The sequence below is a fragment of the Cololabis saira genome, chromosome 8, assembly GCF_033807715.1.
Source record: "Cololabis saira isolate AMF1-May2022 chromosome 8, fColSai1.1, whole genome shotgun sequence".
In the NCBI taxonomy this organism is placed as follows: Eukaryota; Metazoa; Chordata; class Actinopteri; order Beloniformes; family Belonidae; genus Cololabis; species Cololabis saira.
This window is the reverse complement of record NC_084594.1, coordinates 41,949,926-41,963,856: the sequence shown is the minus strand read 5'-3', so window position 1 is coordinate 41,963,856 and position 13,931 is coordinate 41,949,926. Positions and strand designations below refer to the sequence as shown.

The following is a 13,931-nucleotide window of genomic DNA, read 5'->3' as shown; positions in this document are numbered from 1 at the left end:
TAATTGAATTATCTTTCCCCGTAACACCGCCTTAGCCGCTTCCCAGAGTATGATCGGGGACACATCTTCTTTATCATTAATTTCCAAATAGGAAATAAACTCGTCCCTTATTGTGGCCTGAAATGCAGGTATCCCTAACAGGGAAGTATTTAATCTCCATCTACCAGAAGTGGTCATCCTCCCCACGTCCCAAACCATTGATACTGGTGCATGATCAGACAAGGTTATATTGTGAATTTGACAATCCATTGCCCTAAATGATTCATTACCAGGCATAAAAAAGTAATCGATCCTGGAATAAGTGGAGTGAGGGTGGGAAAAGAATGTATAGTCGCGGTCTCCTGGGTGTTTATATCTCCAGACATCTAGAAATCCAAACTCTTCACAGCAATTTTTAAGGGCCCTACTCATCGTTGTTGATTGAATGTTTGAATTTGTGCTTTTATCTAAAAACGGATTAAGCACACAGTTGAAATCCCCAGCTATTAGTAGCATGCCCTGAGCTTTGTCTAGTACTAAATGAAATATGCTTTTCATAAATTGTGGGTTATTGTCATTTGGGGCATATACATTTAACATTGACACCCAGACTCCATTGATTGTACCATTAATCAAAACATAACGCCCCTCTTTGTCCTTAAATGAAGAGTCAAAAAAGAATTGTATTGATCGGTGTATCAAGATTGCTACACCCCTTCTGCGACCAGATTTATGAGAGGAGCAGTAAACCTGTGAAGCCCAAGATTTATTTAATTTCTCATGTTCGGCATCAGACAAGTGCGTTTCTTGAAGGAAGGCAATCCTACAATCCATCTGTTTGAGCTGATCTAATATTTTCCTTCTTTTTTGGGGGCTGTGCAAACCCTTCACATTATATGTGACTACCTTATATCCCAACATCCCGGACTGTCGGTGCCCGAGCCCAACTGGGGGGCTTTGCTGCCATCTGTAGGTCTGAGTATGTCGCACTTCTTGTGCGGTTTTCACGACAGGGTATTATGAATGGGGGGACCCCGGCTATCAATAGTAAACATCTTGTCCCATGGTGTGTATCAAACAAGTAACAACAATAAAAGAACGAAACTATATACATAACTACGAAAAGGAAAAAACTGACTTCCAACGTAGTGGTCCACTGTCCAGTGAACCAGATCCGGTCGCCACCCAAAATGACCATACATGGCCTGTTATGCCTCATACAGAAAATCAGGGTGGCGACAGAATAAAGGAGTGTCCAGAACATCTAGATGTCTGGGCCTAAAACTGTCTGATGTTAAGACAGTAACACAAGGTTCTTAAGATGTTGCTAAGAGTTCCTTGCGTTCGTTTCCCCCTAGATGTCCCCCTCTCGGACTACCCAATCTTTCATTACCAAATGCTTTGGTGGTTTCCGTAAGAGCCATAATATAGAAGGCATCAGACCATAAAAATAAATAGGAGCAGGAGCAGGAGTAGGACCCATCTAAAATAGCAATATTAATAAACGAGGAGAGGATAACCCACTGTTTACAGTATTATTATAACTAGACTGAAAGGGATACAGCGTCTGGTATAGATTGAGAACTATGCATTGATGGAAAAACATATCCATGTGGTTCCTACGCCTTTAGATAATAAATTTGAAACTCTAAAGCTAGTGTACAGACCCGCTGACCATTACACTCTCTTTTTTGGTGTCTGTAAGTTTAAGGGCGGAAGGAGAAATATGATAAAACACTTACTGAATACCACATGTAAAAAAAAAAAAAATAAATAAATAAAATAACAATGGAAATAATAAATAAAAATTAAATCTCCACTCTCCTTTCTGTACCTGCAAAATAACAAATGCACTGTGCCCCATAACCAAAAAGCTGTGGTCTGATCTTTTTACTCTATCTGGTTGTTCAGTCATGTTTGACCACTATTTGAGTTACAATGGCACCCTTTAATCAATATAAATATTATAAAATAATAAATAAGGATATCAAAGCAGACCTTTTTAGTGAACTTCAAATATAGGGCAGATAACCACAATACTGTTACTACTTTGAGTTCACCCCACTGTCCGAGGCACTTTATGACATCATTCCCCACATATTGTCAAAAAAAAAAAAAAAGACGGGGAGCGGAGAAGAAAAAAAAAAAAAACCTCTCCCAAGTAAACAGTCCAACTGTTATAGGGTCTATACCTCCATTTACATGTTCTGCATGAACTTACTTTATGTCTGATGCACTTCTGGTCTCTGCACCTCAGCTACAGTTAATTAATTAGAGAGCGATTCAATATCTCTCATCAATGCGCGTGTGAGCTGCTCTCCGCCAGGACGGAGCGGAGCCGACCACCCGCACTGCTGCAACTCTTTCTCCATAAGTTCAGCCTCTGACAGTTTTGCAGTGATGCCAAGGTGCTTCAGTTGGTCCGCCGCCTCCCACGCAGAGTTGAAGCTCTTTTCATGGCCATCCAAAGTGACTCTCAGCCCCGCTGGATACGAGGACCTGAATCTGATGTTGCGCTCCTTCAGCTGGCGTTTGATCTCCCCATATTCTTTGCGTCTCCGCTGCAGCGCGCTGGAGAAGTCATGATCAAAGCTGATCCGGCTGCCTTCGAACTGCAACTCTTTTGTGCTCCAGCCTTTATATAGGATCCGTTGCTTTGTCTGGAAATGAAGAAATTTCACCACAATAGATCTGGAGATATTGGGGTTTGCAGGTTTGGCCGCGAGAGACCTGTGCGCGCGCTCGATGCCGAGGTCGTCCTCATCAGGCAGTTTGAGGGCCACTTTCAGTACTCTTGCTGTGAAATCAAGCATATTCTCACCACCCTCCGTGCCTTCTTTCACTCCGTAAATCCGCATATTGGACCTCCTCGAACGGTTTTCAATGTCCTCACAGTGCGCTTCCAGACAGCGCTGTTTCCTTATCACGTAGCGCAGCAGCCGGTCCGCTCGCGCACCGTTATCCTCCGTGTTGCTCACTCTTTGCTCGGCCTCGTCCAGTCTTCTTTCACAGCCACGTATCTGCTCCTTCACCCCTCTTAGCGAGTCTTCAATTTTGTCCAACCGCTCCGTCATGTCTTTTCTCATTCCTTTCATCTCGGCCAGCACTTCGGCCATCATGCTGGAAACACCTGTTTTCTCATTAGCTGCAATAGAGCTAGCTTCCTGTGCACTCGCTGTGTGGCTCTCAGTCTTGCGGCGGGTTCCTTGGCTCATTTTTAGTTCTATATCGTTAGAGATACACTTTACCTCCCTTCTTTTTCAAAAACCACCGTTAATTATTTGTTAAATATGGGTTTTCAGTCCATGAGGTCGGGAGCTCAGTTATCGAGCAGCCATCCGGCAGGGCCTCATGCTCTATTTAAAACTTCAGATACTTTCAAATTCAAACTGCTGCCGAAACCCGGGATCGGACCAGGGACCTTTAGATCTTCAGTCTAACGCTCTCCCAACTGAGCTATTTCGGCGTGTTACAAGTTGCCATGTATACCTGTGACATTGCTGCTATCACCCACTGGTTGGTCTGTGTTAAAAATTGTTGACAATATTCATATTTTGAATCAATGGTCTCTGTAAAACCTTTCAAATGTTATCAGGCAGGGACTTTTAGCTCTTCAGCCTAACGTTGTCCGTAACTGAGCTATTACGACATGTTAAAAGTTGCCAGGTATACCTGTCTCATCGGTGCTGAAGCCTGTTTGTCGGTCTCTGTCAAAAAGCTTTCAGTTCTTCAGCCTCATGCTCTCTTTAAAACTTCAGATACTTTCAAATTCAAACGGCTGCCGAAACCCGGGATCGGACCAGGGACCTTTAGATCTTCAGTCTAACGCTCTCCCAACTGAGCTATTGCGGCGTGTTACAAGTTGCCATGTATACCTGTGACATTGCTGCTATCACCCACTGGTTGGTCTGTGTTAAAAATTGTTGACAATATTCATATTTTGAATCAATGGTCTCTGTAAAACCTTTCAATTGTTATCAGGCAGGGACTTTTAGCTCTTCAGCCTAACGTTGTCCGTAACTGAGCTATTACGGCATGTTAGAATTGCCAGGTATACCTGCCTCATCGGTGCTGAAGCCTGTTTGTCGGTCTCTGTCAAAAGCCTTTCAGTTCTTCAGCCTCATGCTCTCTTTAAAACTTCAGATACTTTCAAATTCAAACGGCTGCCGAAACCCGGGATCGGACCAGGGACCTTTAGATCTTCAGTCTAACGCTCTCCCAACTGAGCTATTTCGGCAAGTTACCATTTGCCATGTATACCTGTGACATTGCTGCTATCACCCACTGGTTGGTCTGTGTTAAAAATTGTTGACAATATTCATATTTTGAATCAATGGTCTCTGTAAAACCTTTCAAATGTTATCAGGCAGGGACTTTTAGCCCTTCAGCCTAACGTTGTCCGTAACTGAGCTATTACGGCATGTTAGAAGTTGCCAGGTATACCTGTCTCATCGGTGCTGAAGCCTGTTTGTCGGTCTCTGTCAAAAGGCTTTCAGTTCTTCAGCCTCATGCTCTCTTTAAAACTTCAGATACCTTGAAATTCAAACGGTTGCCGAAACCCGGGATCGGACCAGGGACCTTTAGATCTTCAGTCTAACGCTCTCCCAACTGAGCTATTTCGGCGTGTTACAAGTTGCCATGTATACCTGTGACATTGCTCCTATCACCCACTGGTTGGTCTGTGTTAAAAATTGTTGACAATATTCATATTTTGAGTCAATGGTGTCTGTAAAACATTTCAATTGTAGTCAGGGAGGGACATTTAGCTCTTCAGCCTAACCTTGTCCGTAACTGAGCTATTACAGCATGTTAGAAGTTGCCAGGTATACCTGTCTCATCGGTGCTGAAGCCTGTTTGTCGGTCTCTGTCAAAAGGCTTTCTGTTCTTCAGCCTCATGCACTCTTTAAAACTTCAGATACCTTCAAATTCAAACGGCTGCCGAAACCCGGGATCGGACCAGGGACCTTTAGATCTTCAGTCTAACGCTCTCCCAACTGAGCTTTTTCGGCGTGTTACAAGTTGCCATGTATACCTGTGACATTGCTGCTATCACCCACTGGTTGGTCTGTGTTAAAAATTGTTGACAATATTCATATTTTGAATCAATGGTCTCTGTAAAACCTTTCAATTGTTATCAGGCAGGGACTTTTAGCTCTTCAGCCTAACGTTGTCCGTAACTGAGCTATTACGGCATGTTAGAAGTTGCCAGGTATACCTGTCTCATCGGTGCTGAAGCCTGTTTGTCGGTCTCTGTCAAAAGGCTTTCAGTTCTTCAGCCTCATGCTCTCTTTAAAACTTCAGATACATTGAAATTCAAACGGTTGCCGAAACCCGGGATCGGACCAGGGACCTTTAGATCTTCAGTCTAACGCTCTCCCAACTGAGCTATTTCGGCGTGTTACAAGTTGCCATGTATACCTGTGACATTGCTCCTATCACCCACTGGTTGGTCTGTGTTAAAAATTGTTGACAATATTCATATTTTGAATCAATGGTGTCTGTAAAACATTTCAATTGTAGTCAGGGAGGGACATTTAGCTCTTCAGCCTAACCTTGTCCGTAACTGAGCTATTACAGCATGTTAGAAGTTGCCAGGTATACCTGTGTCATCGGTGCTGAAGCCTGTTTGTCGGTCTCTGTCAAAAGGCTTTCAGTTCTTCAGCCTCAGGCTCTCTTTAAAACTTCAGATACCTTGAAATTCAAACGGTTGCCGAAACCCGGGATCGGACCAGGGACCTTTAGATCTTCAGTCTAACGCTCTCCCAACTGAGCTATTTCGGCGTGTTACAAGTTGCCATGTATACCTGTGACATTGCTCCTATCACCCACTGGTTGGTCTGTGTTAAAAATTGTTGACAATATTCATATTTTGAATCAATGGTGTCTGTAAAACATTTCAATTGTAGTCAGGGAGGGACATTTAGCTCTTCAGCCTAACCTTGTCCGTAACTGAGCTATTACAGCATGTTAGAAGTTGCCAGGTATACCTGTGTCATCGGTGCTGAAGCCTGTTTGTCGGTCTCTGTCAAAAGGCTTTCAGTTCTACAGCCTCATGCTCTCTTTAAAACTTCAGATACTTTCAAATTCAAACGGCTGCCGAAACCCGGGATCGGACCAGGGACCTTTAGATCTTCAGTCTAACGCTCTCCCAACTGAGCTATTTCGGCATGTTACCATTTGCCATGTATACCTGTGACATTGCTGCTATCGCCCACTGGTTGGTCTGTGTTAAAAATTGTTGACAATATTCATATTTCGAATCAATGGTCTCTGTAAAACATTTCAATTGTTATCAGGCAGGGACCTTTAGCTCTTCAGCCTAACGTTGTCCCTAACTGAGCTATTACGGCATGTTAGAAGTTGCCAGGTATACCTGTCTCATCTGTGCTGAAGCCTGTTTGTCGGTCTCTGTCAAAAGGCTTTCTGTTCTTCAGCCTCATGCACTCTTTAAAACTTCAGATACCTTCAAATTCAAACGGCTGCCGAAACCCGGGATCGGACCAGGGACCTTTAGATCTTCAGTCTAACGCTCTCCCAACTGAGCTTTTTCGGCGTGTTACAAGTTGCCATGTATACCTGTGACATTGCTGCTATCACCCACTGGTTGGTCTGTGTTAAAAATTGTTGACAATATTCATATTTTGAATCAATGGTCTCTGTAAAACCTTTCAATTGTTATCAGGCAGGGACTTTTAGCTCTTCAGCCTAACGTTGTCCGTAACTGAGCTATTACGGCATGTTAGAAGTTGCCAGGTATACCTGTCTCATCGGTGCTGAAGCCTGTTTGTCGGTCTCTGTCAAAAGGCTTTCAGTTCTTCAGCCTCATGCTCTCTTTAAAACTTCAGATACATTGAAATTCAAACGGTTGCCGAAACCCGGGATCGGACCAGGGACCTTTAGATCTTCAGTCTAACGCTCTCCCAACTGAGCTATTTCGGCGTGTTACAAGTTGCCATGTATACCTGTGACATTGCTCCTATCACCCACTGGTTGGTCTGTGTTAAAAATTGTTGACAATATTCATATTTTGAATCAATGGTGTCTGTAAAACATTTCAATTGTAGTCAGGGAGGGACATTTAGCTCTTCAGCCTAACCTTGTCCGTAACTGAGCTATTACAGCATGTTAGAAGTTGCCAGGTATACCTGTGTCATCGGTGCTGAAGCCTGTTTGTCGGTCTCTGTCAAAAGGCTTTCAGTTCTTCAGCCTCAGGCTCTCTTTAAAACTTCAGATACCTTGAAATTCAAACGGTTGCCGAAACCCGGGATCGGACCAGGGACCTTTAGATCTTCAGTCTAACGCTCTCCCAACTGAGCTATTTCGGCGTGTTACAAGTTGCCATGTATACCTGTGACATTGCTCCTATCACCCACTGGTTGGTCTGTGTTAAAAATTGTTGACAATATTCATATTTTGAATCAATGGTGTCTGTAAAACATTTCAATTGTAGTCAGGGAGGGACATTTAGCTCTTCAGCCTAACCTTGTCCGTAACTGAGCTATTACAGCATGTTAGAAGTTGCTAGGTATACCTGTGTCATCGGTGCTGAAGCCTGTTTGTCGGTCTCTGTCAAAAGGCTTTCAGTTCTACAGCCTCATGCTCTCTTTAAAACTTCAGATACTTTCAAATTCAAACGGCTGCCGAAACCCGGGATCGGACCAGGGACCTTTAGATCTTCAGTCTAACGCTCTCCCAACTGAGCTATTTCGGCATGTTACCATTTGCCATGTATACCTGTGACATTGCTGCTATCGCCCACTGGTTGGTCTGTGTTAAAAATTGTTGACAATATTCATATTTCGAATCAATGGTCTCTGTAAAACATTTCAATTGTTATCAGGCAGGGACCTTTAGCTCTTCAGCCTAACGTTGTCCCTAACTGAGCTATTACGGCACATTAGAAGTTGCCAGGTATACCTGTCTCATCTGTGCTGAAGCCTGTTTGTCGGTCTCTGTCAAAAGGCTTTCTGTTCTTCAGCCTCATGCACTCTTTAAAACTTCAGATACCTTCAAATTCAAACGGCTACCGAAACCCGGGATCGGACCAGGGACCTTTAGATCTTCAGTCTAACGCTCTCCCAACTGAGCTATTTCGGCGTGTTACAAGTTGCCATGTATACCTGTGACATTGCTGCTATCACCCACTGGTTGGTCTGTGTTAAAAATTGTTGACAATATTCATATTTTGAATCAATGGTCTCTGTAAAACCTTTCAAATGTTATCAGGCAGGGACTTTTAGCTCTTCAGCCTAACGTTGTCCATAACTGAGCTATTACGACATGTTAGAAGTTGCCAGGTATACCTGTCTCATCGGTGCTGAAGCCTGTTTGTCGGTCTCTGTCAAAAAGCTTTCAGTTCTTCAGCCTCATGCTCTCTTTAAAACTTCAGATACTTCCAAATTCAAACGGCTGCCGAAACCCGGGATCGGACCAGGGACCTTTAGATCTTCAGTCTAACGCTCTCCCAACTGAGCTATTGCGGCGTGTTACAAGTTGCCATGTATACCTGTGACATTGCTGCTATCACCCACTGGTTGGTCTGTGTTAAAAATTGTTGACAATATTCATATTTTGAATCAATGGTCTCTGTAAAACCTTTCAATTGTTATCAGGCAGGGACCTTTAGCTCTTCAGCCTAACGTTGTCCGTAACTGAGCTATTACGGCATGTTAGAATTGCCAGGTATACCTGCCTCATCGGTGCTGAAGCCTGTTTGTCGGTCTCTGTCAAAAGCCTTTCAGTTCTTCAGCCTCATGCTCTCTTTAAAACTTCAGATACTTTCAAATTCAAACGGCTGCCGAAACCCGGGATCGGACCAGGGACCTTTAGATCTTCAGTCTAACGCTCTCCCAACTGAGCTATTTCGGCATGTTACCATTTGCCATGTATACCTGTGACATTGCTGCTATCACCCACTGGTTGGTCTGTGTTAAAAATTGTTGACAATATTCATATTTTGAATCAATGGTCTCTGTAAAACCTTTCAAATGTTATCAGGCAGGGACTTTTAGCTCTTCAGCCTAACGTTGTCCGTAACTGAGCTATTACGGCATGTTAGAAGTTGCCAGGTATACCTGTCTCATCGGTGCTGAAGCCTGTTTGTCGGTCTCTGTCAAAAGGCTTTCAGTTCTTCAGCCTCATGCTCTCTTTAAAAGTTCAGATACCTTGAAATTCAAACGGTTGCCGAAACCCGGGATCGGACCAGGGACCTTTAGGTCTTCAGTCTAACGCTCTCCCAACTGAGCTATTTCGGCGTGTTACAAGTTGCCATGTATACCTGTGACATTGCTCCTATCACCCACTGGTTGGTCTGTGTTAAAAATTGTTGACAATATTCATATTTTGAATCAATGGTGTCTGTAAAACATTTCAATTGTAGTCAGGGAGGGACATTTAGCTCTTCAGCCTAACCTTGTCCGTAACTGAGCTATTACAGCATGTTAGAAGTTGCCAGGTATACCTGTGTCATCGGTGCTGAAGCCTGTTTGTCGGTCTCTGTCAAAAGGATTTCAGTTCTACAGCCTCATGCTCTCTTTAAAACTTCAGATACTTTCAAATTCAAACGGCTGCCGAAACCCGGGATCGGACCAGGGACCTTTAGATCTTCAGTCTAACGCTCTCCCAACTGAGCTATTTCTGCATGTTACCATTTGCCATGTATACCTGTGACATTGCTGCTATCGCCCACTGGTTGGTCTGTGTTAAAAATTGTTGACAATATTCATATTTTGAATCAATGGTCTCTGTAAAACCTTTCAATTGTAGTCAGGGAGGGACATTTAGCTCTTCAGCCTAACCTTGTCCGTAACTGAGCTATTACAGCATGTTAGAAGTTGCCAGGTATACCTGTGTCATCGGTGCTGAAGCCTGTTTGTCGGTCTCTGTCAAAAGGCTTTCAGTTCTTCAGCCTCATGCACTCTTTAAAACTTCAGATACCTTGAAATTCAAACCGCTGCCGAAACCCGGGATCGAACCAGGGACCTTTAGATCTTCAGTCTAACGCTCTCCCAACTGAGCTATTTCGGCGTGTTACAAGTTGCCATGTATACCTGTGACATTGCTGCTATGACCCACTGGTTGGTCTGTGTTAAAAATTGTTGACAATATTCATATTTCGAATCAATGGTCTCTGTAAAACCTTTCAATTGTTATCAGGCAGGGACCTTTAGCTCTTCAGCCTAACGTTGTCCGTAACTGAGCTATTACGGCACATTAGAAGTTGCCAGGTATACCTGTCTCATCTGTGCTGAAGCCTGTTTGTCGGTCTCTGTCAAAAGGCTTTCTGTTCTTCAGCCTCATGCACTCTTTAAAACTTCAGATACCTTCAAATTCAAACGGCTGCCGAAACCCGGGATCGGACCAGGGACCTTTAGATCTTCAGTCTAACACTCTCCCAACTGAGCTATTTCGGCGTTTTACAAGTTGCCATGTATACCTGTGACATTGCTGCTATCACCCACTGGTTGGTCTGTGTTAAAAATTGTTGACAATATTCATATTTTGAATCAATGGTCTCTGTAAAACCTTTCAATTGTTATCAGGCAGGGACTTTTAGCTCTTCAGCCTAACGTTGTCCGTAACTGAGCTATTACGGCATGTTAGAAGTTGCCAGGTATACCTGTCTCATCGGTGCTGAAGCCTGTTTGTCGGTCTCTGTCAAAAGGCTTTCAGTTCTTCAGCCTCATGCTCTCTTTAAAACTTCAGATACTTTCAAATTCAAACTGCTGCCGAAACCCGGGATCTGACCAGGGACCTTTAGATCTTCAGTCTAACGCTCTCCCAACTGAGCTATTTCGGCGTGTTACAAGTTGCCATGTATACCTGTGACTTTGCTGCTATCACCCACTGGTTGGTCTGTGTTAAAAATTGTTGACAATATTCATATTTTGAATCAATGGTCTCTGTAAAACCTTTCAAATGTTATCAGGCAGGGACTTTTAGCTCTTCAGCCTAACGTTGTCCGTAACTGAGCTATTACGACATGTTAGAAGTTGCCAGGTATACCTGTCTCATCGGTGCTGAAGCCTGTTTGTCGGTCTCTGTCAAAAAGCTTTCAGTTCTTCAGCCTCATGCTCTCTTTAAAACTTCAGATACTTTCAAATTCAAACGGCTGCCGAAACCCGGGATCGGACCAGGGACCTTTAGATCTTCAGTCTAACGCTCTCCCAACTGAGCTATTGCGGCGTGTTACAAGTTGCCATGTATACCTGTGACATTGCTGCTATCACCCACTGGTTGGTCTGTGTTAAAAATTGTTGACAATATTCATATTTTGAATCAATGGTCTCTGTAAAACCTTTCAATTGTTATCAGGCAGGGACCTTTAGCTCTTCAGCCTAACGTTGTCCGTAACTGAGCTATTACGGCATGTTAGAATTGCCAGGTATACCTGCCTCATCGGTGCTGAAGCCTGTTTGTCGGTCTCTGTCAAAAGCCTTTCAGTTCTTCAGCCTCATGCTCTCTTTAAAACTTCAGATACTTTCAAATTCAAACGGCTGCCGAAACCCGGGATCGGACCAGGGACCTTTAGATCTTCAGTCTAACGCTCTCCCAACTGAGCTATTTCGGCATGTTACCATTTGCCATGTATACCTGTGACATTGCTGCTATCACCCACTGGTTGGTCTGTGTTAAAAATTGTTGACAATATTCATATTTTGAATCAATGGTCTCTGTAAAACCTTTCAAATGTTATCAGGCAGGGACTTTTAGCTCTTCAGCCTAACGTTGTCCGTAACTGAGCTATTACGGCATGTTAGAAGTTGCCAGGTATACCTGTCTCATCGGTGCTGAAGCCTGTTTGTCGGTCTCTGTCAAAAGGCTTTCAGTTCTTCAGCCTCATGCTCTCTTTAAAACTTCAGATACCTTGAAATTCAAACGGTTGCCGAAACCCGGGATCGGACCAGGGACCTTTAGATCTTCAGTCTAACGCTCTCCCAACTGAGCTATTTCGGCGTGTTACAACTTGCCATGTATACCTGTGACATTGCTCCTATCACCCACTGGTTGGTCTGTGTTAAAAATTGTTGACAATATTCATATTTTGAATCAATGGTGTCTGTAAAACATTTCAATTGTAGTCAGGGAGGGACATTTAGCTCTTCAGCCTAACCTTGTCCGTAACTGAGCTATTACGGCATGTTAGAAGTTGCCAGGTATACCTGTCTCATCGGTGCTGAAGCCTGTTTGTCGGTCTCTGTCAAAAGGCTTTCAGTTCTTCAGCCTCATGCTCTCTTTAAAACTTCAGATACTTTCAAATTCAAACTGCTGCCGAAACCCGGGATCGGACCAGGGACCTTTAGATCTTCAGTCTAACGCTCTCCCAACTGAGCTATTTCGGCGTGTTACAAGTTGCCATGTATACCTGTGACATTGCTGCTATCACCCACTGGTTGGTCTGTGTTAAAAATTGTTGACAATATTCATATTTTGAATCAATGGTCTCTGTAAAACCTTTCAAATGTTATCAGGCAGGGACTTTTAGCTCTTCAGCCTAACGTTGTCCGTAACTGAGCTATTACGACATGTTAGAAGTTGCCAGGTATACCTGTCTCATCGGTGCTGAAGCCTGTTTGTCGGTCTCTGTCAAAAAGCTTTCAGTTCTTCAGCCTCATGCTCTCTTTAAAACTTCAGATACTTTCAAATTCAAACGGCTGCCGAAACCCGGGATCGGACCAGGGACCTTTAGATCTTCAGTCTAACGCTCTCCCAACTGAGCTATTGCGGCGTGTTACAAGTTGCCATGTATACCTGTGACATTGCTGCTATCACCCACTGGTTGGTCTGTGTTAAAAATTGTTGACAATATTCATATTTTGAATCAATGGTCTCTTTAAAACCTTTCAATTGTTATCAGGCAGGGACCTTTAGCTCTTCAGCCTAACGTTGTCCGTAACTGAGCTATTACGGCATGTTAGAATTGCCAGGTATACCTGCCTCATCGGTGCTGAAGCCTGTTTGTCGGTCTCTGTCAAAAGCCTTTCAGTTCTTCAGCCTCATGCTCTCTTTAAAACTTCAGATACTTTCAAATTCAAACGGCTGCCGAAACCCGGGATCGGACCAGGGACCTTTAGATCTTCAGTCTAACGCTCTCCCAACTGAGCTATTGCGGCGTGTTACAAGTTGCCATGTATACCTGTGACATTGCTGCTATGACCCACTGGTTGGTCTGTGTTAAAAATTGTTGACAATATTCATATTTTGAATCAATGGTCTCTGTAAAACCTTTCAATTGTTATCAGGCAGGGACCTTTAGCTCTTCAGCCTAACGTTGTCCGTAACTGAGCTATTACGGCATGTTAGAATTGCCAGGTATACCTGCCTCATCGGTGCTGAAGCCTGTTTGTCGGTCTCTGTCAAAAGCCTTTCAGTTCTTCAGCCTCATGCTCTCTTTAAAACTTCAGATACTTTCAAATTCAAACGGCTGCCGAAACCCGGGATCGGACCAGGGACCTTTAGATTTTCAGTCTAACGCTCTCCCAACTGAGCTATTTCGGCATGTTACCATTTGCCATGTATACCTGTGACATTGCTGCTATCACCCACTGGTTGGTCTGTGTTAAAAATTGTTGACAATATTCATATTTTGAATCAATGGTCTCTGTAAAACCTTTCAAATGTTATCAGGCAGGGACTTTTAGCTCTTCAGCCTAACGTTGTCCGTAACTGAGCTATTACGGCATGTTAGAAGTTGCCAGGTATACCTGTCTAATCGGTGCTGAAGCCTGTTTGTCGGTCTCTGTCAAAAGGCTTTCAGTTCTTCAGCCTCATGCTCTCTTTAAAACTTCAGATACCTTGAAATTCAAACGGTTGCCGAAACCCGGGATCGGACCAGGGACCTTTAGATCTTCAGTCTAACGCTCTCCCAACTGAGCTATTTCGGCGTGTTACAACTTGCCATGTATACCTGTGACATTGCTCCTATCACCCACTGGTTGGTCTGTGTTAAAAAT

At 43.6% G+C, this 13,931-nt stretch overlaps 28 non-coding genes across 28 annotated transcripts; all 28 read right to left on the bottom strand.

The window, feature by feature from the left end:
* Positions 1-3,372: 3,372 nt before the first annotated feature.
* Positions 3,373-3,445, bottom strand: trnaf-gaa (transfer RNA phenylalanine (anticodon GAA)). The gene has a single exon. It is a non-coding gene; the product is annotated as a tRNA-Phe (tRNA).
* Positions 3,446-3,758: 313 nt separating this feature from the next.
* Positions 3,759-3,831, bottom strand: trnaf-gaa (transfer RNA phenylalanine (anticodon GAA)). The gene has a single exon. It is a non-coding gene; the product is annotated as a tRNA-Phe (tRNA).
* A 312-nt stretch (positions 3,832-4,143) lies between these two features.
* trnaf-gaa (transfer RNA phenylalanine (anticodon GAA)) lies at positions 4,144-4,216 on the bottom strand. The gene has a single exon. It is a non-coding gene; the product is annotated as a tRNA-Phe (tRNA).
* A 313-nt stretch (positions 4,217-4,529) lies between these two features.
* On the bottom strand, positions 4,530-4,602 carry trnaf-gaa (transfer RNA phenylalanine (anticodon GAA)). Its single transcript has one exon. It is a non-coding gene; the product is annotated as a tRNA-Phe (tRNA).
* Positions 4,603-4,915: 313 nt separating this feature from the next.
* trnaf-gaa (transfer RNA phenylalanine (anticodon GAA)) lies at positions 4,916-4,988 on the bottom strand. Its single transcript has one exon. It is a non-coding gene; the product is annotated as a tRNA-Phe (tRNA).
* A 313-nt stretch (positions 4,989-5,301) lies between these two features.
* Positions 5,302-5,374, bottom strand: trnaf-gaa (transfer RNA phenylalanine (anticodon GAA)). The gene has a single exon. It is a non-coding gene; the product is annotated as a tRNA-Phe (tRNA).
* Positions 5,375-5,687: 313 nt separating this feature from the next.
* Positions 5,688-5,760, bottom strand: trnaf-gaa (transfer RNA phenylalanine (anticodon GAA)). The gene has a single exon. It is a non-coding gene; the product is annotated as a tRNA-Phe (tRNA).
* A 313-nt stretch (positions 5,761-6,073) lies between these two features.
* trnaf-gaa (transfer RNA phenylalanine (anticodon GAA)) lies at positions 6,074-6,146 on the bottom strand. Its single transcript has one exon. It is a non-coding gene; the product is annotated as a tRNA-Phe (tRNA).
* Positions 6,147-6,459: 313 nt separating this feature from the next.
* trnaf-gaa (transfer RNA phenylalanine (anticodon GAA)) lies at positions 6,460-6,532 on the bottom strand. Its single transcript has one exon. It is a non-coding gene; the product is annotated as a tRNA-Phe (tRNA).
* A 313-nt stretch (positions 6,533-6,845) lies between these two features.
* On the bottom strand, positions 6,846-6,918 carry trnaf-gaa (transfer RNA phenylalanine (anticodon GAA)). Its single transcript has one exon. It is a non-coding gene; the product is annotated as a tRNA-Phe (tRNA).
* Positions 6,919-7,231: 313 nt separating this feature from the next.
* trnaf-gaa (transfer RNA phenylalanine (anticodon GAA)) lies at positions 7,232-7,304 on the bottom strand. Its single transcript has one exon. It is a non-coding gene; the product is annotated as a tRNA-Phe (tRNA).
* A 313-nt stretch (positions 7,305-7,617) lies between these two features.
* trnaf-gaa (transfer RNA phenylalanine (anticodon GAA)) lies at positions 7,618-7,690 on the bottom strand. The gene has a single exon. It is a non-coding gene; the product is annotated as a tRNA-Phe (tRNA).
* Positions 7,691-8,003: 313 nt separating this feature from the next.
* trnaf-gaa (transfer RNA phenylalanine (anticodon GAA)) lies at positions 8,004-8,076 on the bottom strand. The gene has a single exon. It is a non-coding gene; the product is annotated as a tRNA-Phe (tRNA).
* Positions 8,077-8,389: 313 nt separating this feature from the next.
* trnaf-gaa (transfer RNA phenylalanine (anticodon GAA)) lies at positions 8,390-8,462 on the bottom strand. Its single transcript has one exon. It is a non-coding gene; the product is annotated as a tRNA-Phe (tRNA).
* Positions 8,463-8,774: 312 nt separating this feature from the next.
* On the bottom strand, positions 8,775-8,847 carry trnaf-gaa (transfer RNA phenylalanine (anticodon GAA)). The gene has a single exon. It is a non-coding gene; the product is annotated as a tRNA-Phe (tRNA).
* Positions 8,848-9,160: 313 nt separating this feature from the next.
* trnaf-gaa (transfer RNA phenylalanine (anticodon GAA)) lies at positions 9,161-9,233 on the bottom strand. Its single transcript has one exon. It is a non-coding gene; the product is annotated as a tRNA-Phe (tRNA).
* A 313-nt stretch (positions 9,234-9,546) lies between these two features.
* Positions 9,547-9,619, bottom strand: trnaf-gaa (transfer RNA phenylalanine (anticodon GAA)). Its single transcript has one exon. It is a non-coding gene; the product is annotated as a tRNA-Phe (tRNA).
* Positions 9,620-9,932: 313 nt separating this feature from the next.
* On the bottom strand, positions 9,933-10,005 carry trnaf-gaa (transfer RNA phenylalanine (anticodon GAA)). The gene has a single exon. It is a non-coding gene; the product is annotated as a tRNA-Phe (tRNA).
* Positions 10,006-10,318: 313 nt separating this feature from the next.
* On the bottom strand, positions 10,319-10,391 carry trnaf-gaa (transfer RNA phenylalanine (anticodon GAA)). Its single transcript has one exon. It is a non-coding gene; the product is annotated as a tRNA-Phe (tRNA).
* A 313-nt stretch (positions 10,392-10,704) lies between these two features.
* trnaf-gaa (transfer RNA phenylalanine (anticodon GAA)) lies at positions 10,705-10,777 on the bottom strand. The gene has a single exon. It is a non-coding gene; the product is annotated as a tRNA-Phe (tRNA).
* A 313-nt stretch (positions 10,778-11,090) lies between these two features.
* On the bottom strand, positions 11,091-11,163 carry trnaf-gaa (transfer RNA phenylalanine (anticodon GAA)). Its single transcript has one exon. It is a non-coding gene; the product is annotated as a tRNA-Phe (tRNA).
* A 312-nt stretch (positions 11,164-11,475) lies between these two features.
* Positions 11,476-11,548, bottom strand: trnaf-gaa (transfer RNA phenylalanine (anticodon GAA)). Its single transcript has one exon. It is a non-coding gene; the product is annotated as a tRNA-Phe (tRNA).
* Positions 11,549-11,861: 313 nt separating this feature from the next.
* On the bottom strand, positions 11,862-11,934 carry trnaf-gaa (transfer RNA phenylalanine (anticodon GAA)). The gene has a single exon. It is a non-coding gene; the product is annotated as a tRNA-Phe (tRNA).
* A 313-nt stretch (positions 11,935-12,247) lies between these two features.
* Positions 12,248-12,320, bottom strand: trnaf-gaa (transfer RNA phenylalanine (anticodon GAA)). Its single transcript has one exon. It is a non-coding gene; the product is annotated as a tRNA-Phe (tRNA).
* Positions 12,321-12,633: 313 nt separating this feature from the next.
* trnaf-gaa (transfer RNA phenylalanine (anticodon GAA)) lies at positions 12,634-12,706 on the bottom strand. The gene has a single exon. It is a non-coding gene; the product is annotated as a tRNA-Phe (tRNA).
* A 312-nt stretch (positions 12,707-13,018) lies between these two features.
* Positions 13,019-13,091, bottom strand: trnaf-gaa (transfer RNA phenylalanine (anticodon GAA)). The gene has a single exon. It is a non-coding gene; the product is annotated as a tRNA-Phe (tRNA).
* A 312-nt stretch (positions 13,092-13,403) lies between these two features.
* trnaf-gaa (transfer RNA phenylalanine (anticodon GAA)) lies at positions 13,404-13,476 on the bottom strand. Its single transcript has one exon. It is a non-coding gene; the product is annotated as a tRNA-Phe (tRNA).
* Positions 13,477-13,789: 313 nt separating this feature from the next.
* On the bottom strand, positions 13,790-13,862 carry trnaf-gaa (transfer RNA phenylalanine (anticodon GAA)). Its single transcript has one exon. It is a non-coding gene; the product is annotated as a tRNA-Phe (tRNA).
* Between the last annotated feature and the right edge of the window lie 69 nt (positions 13,863-13,931).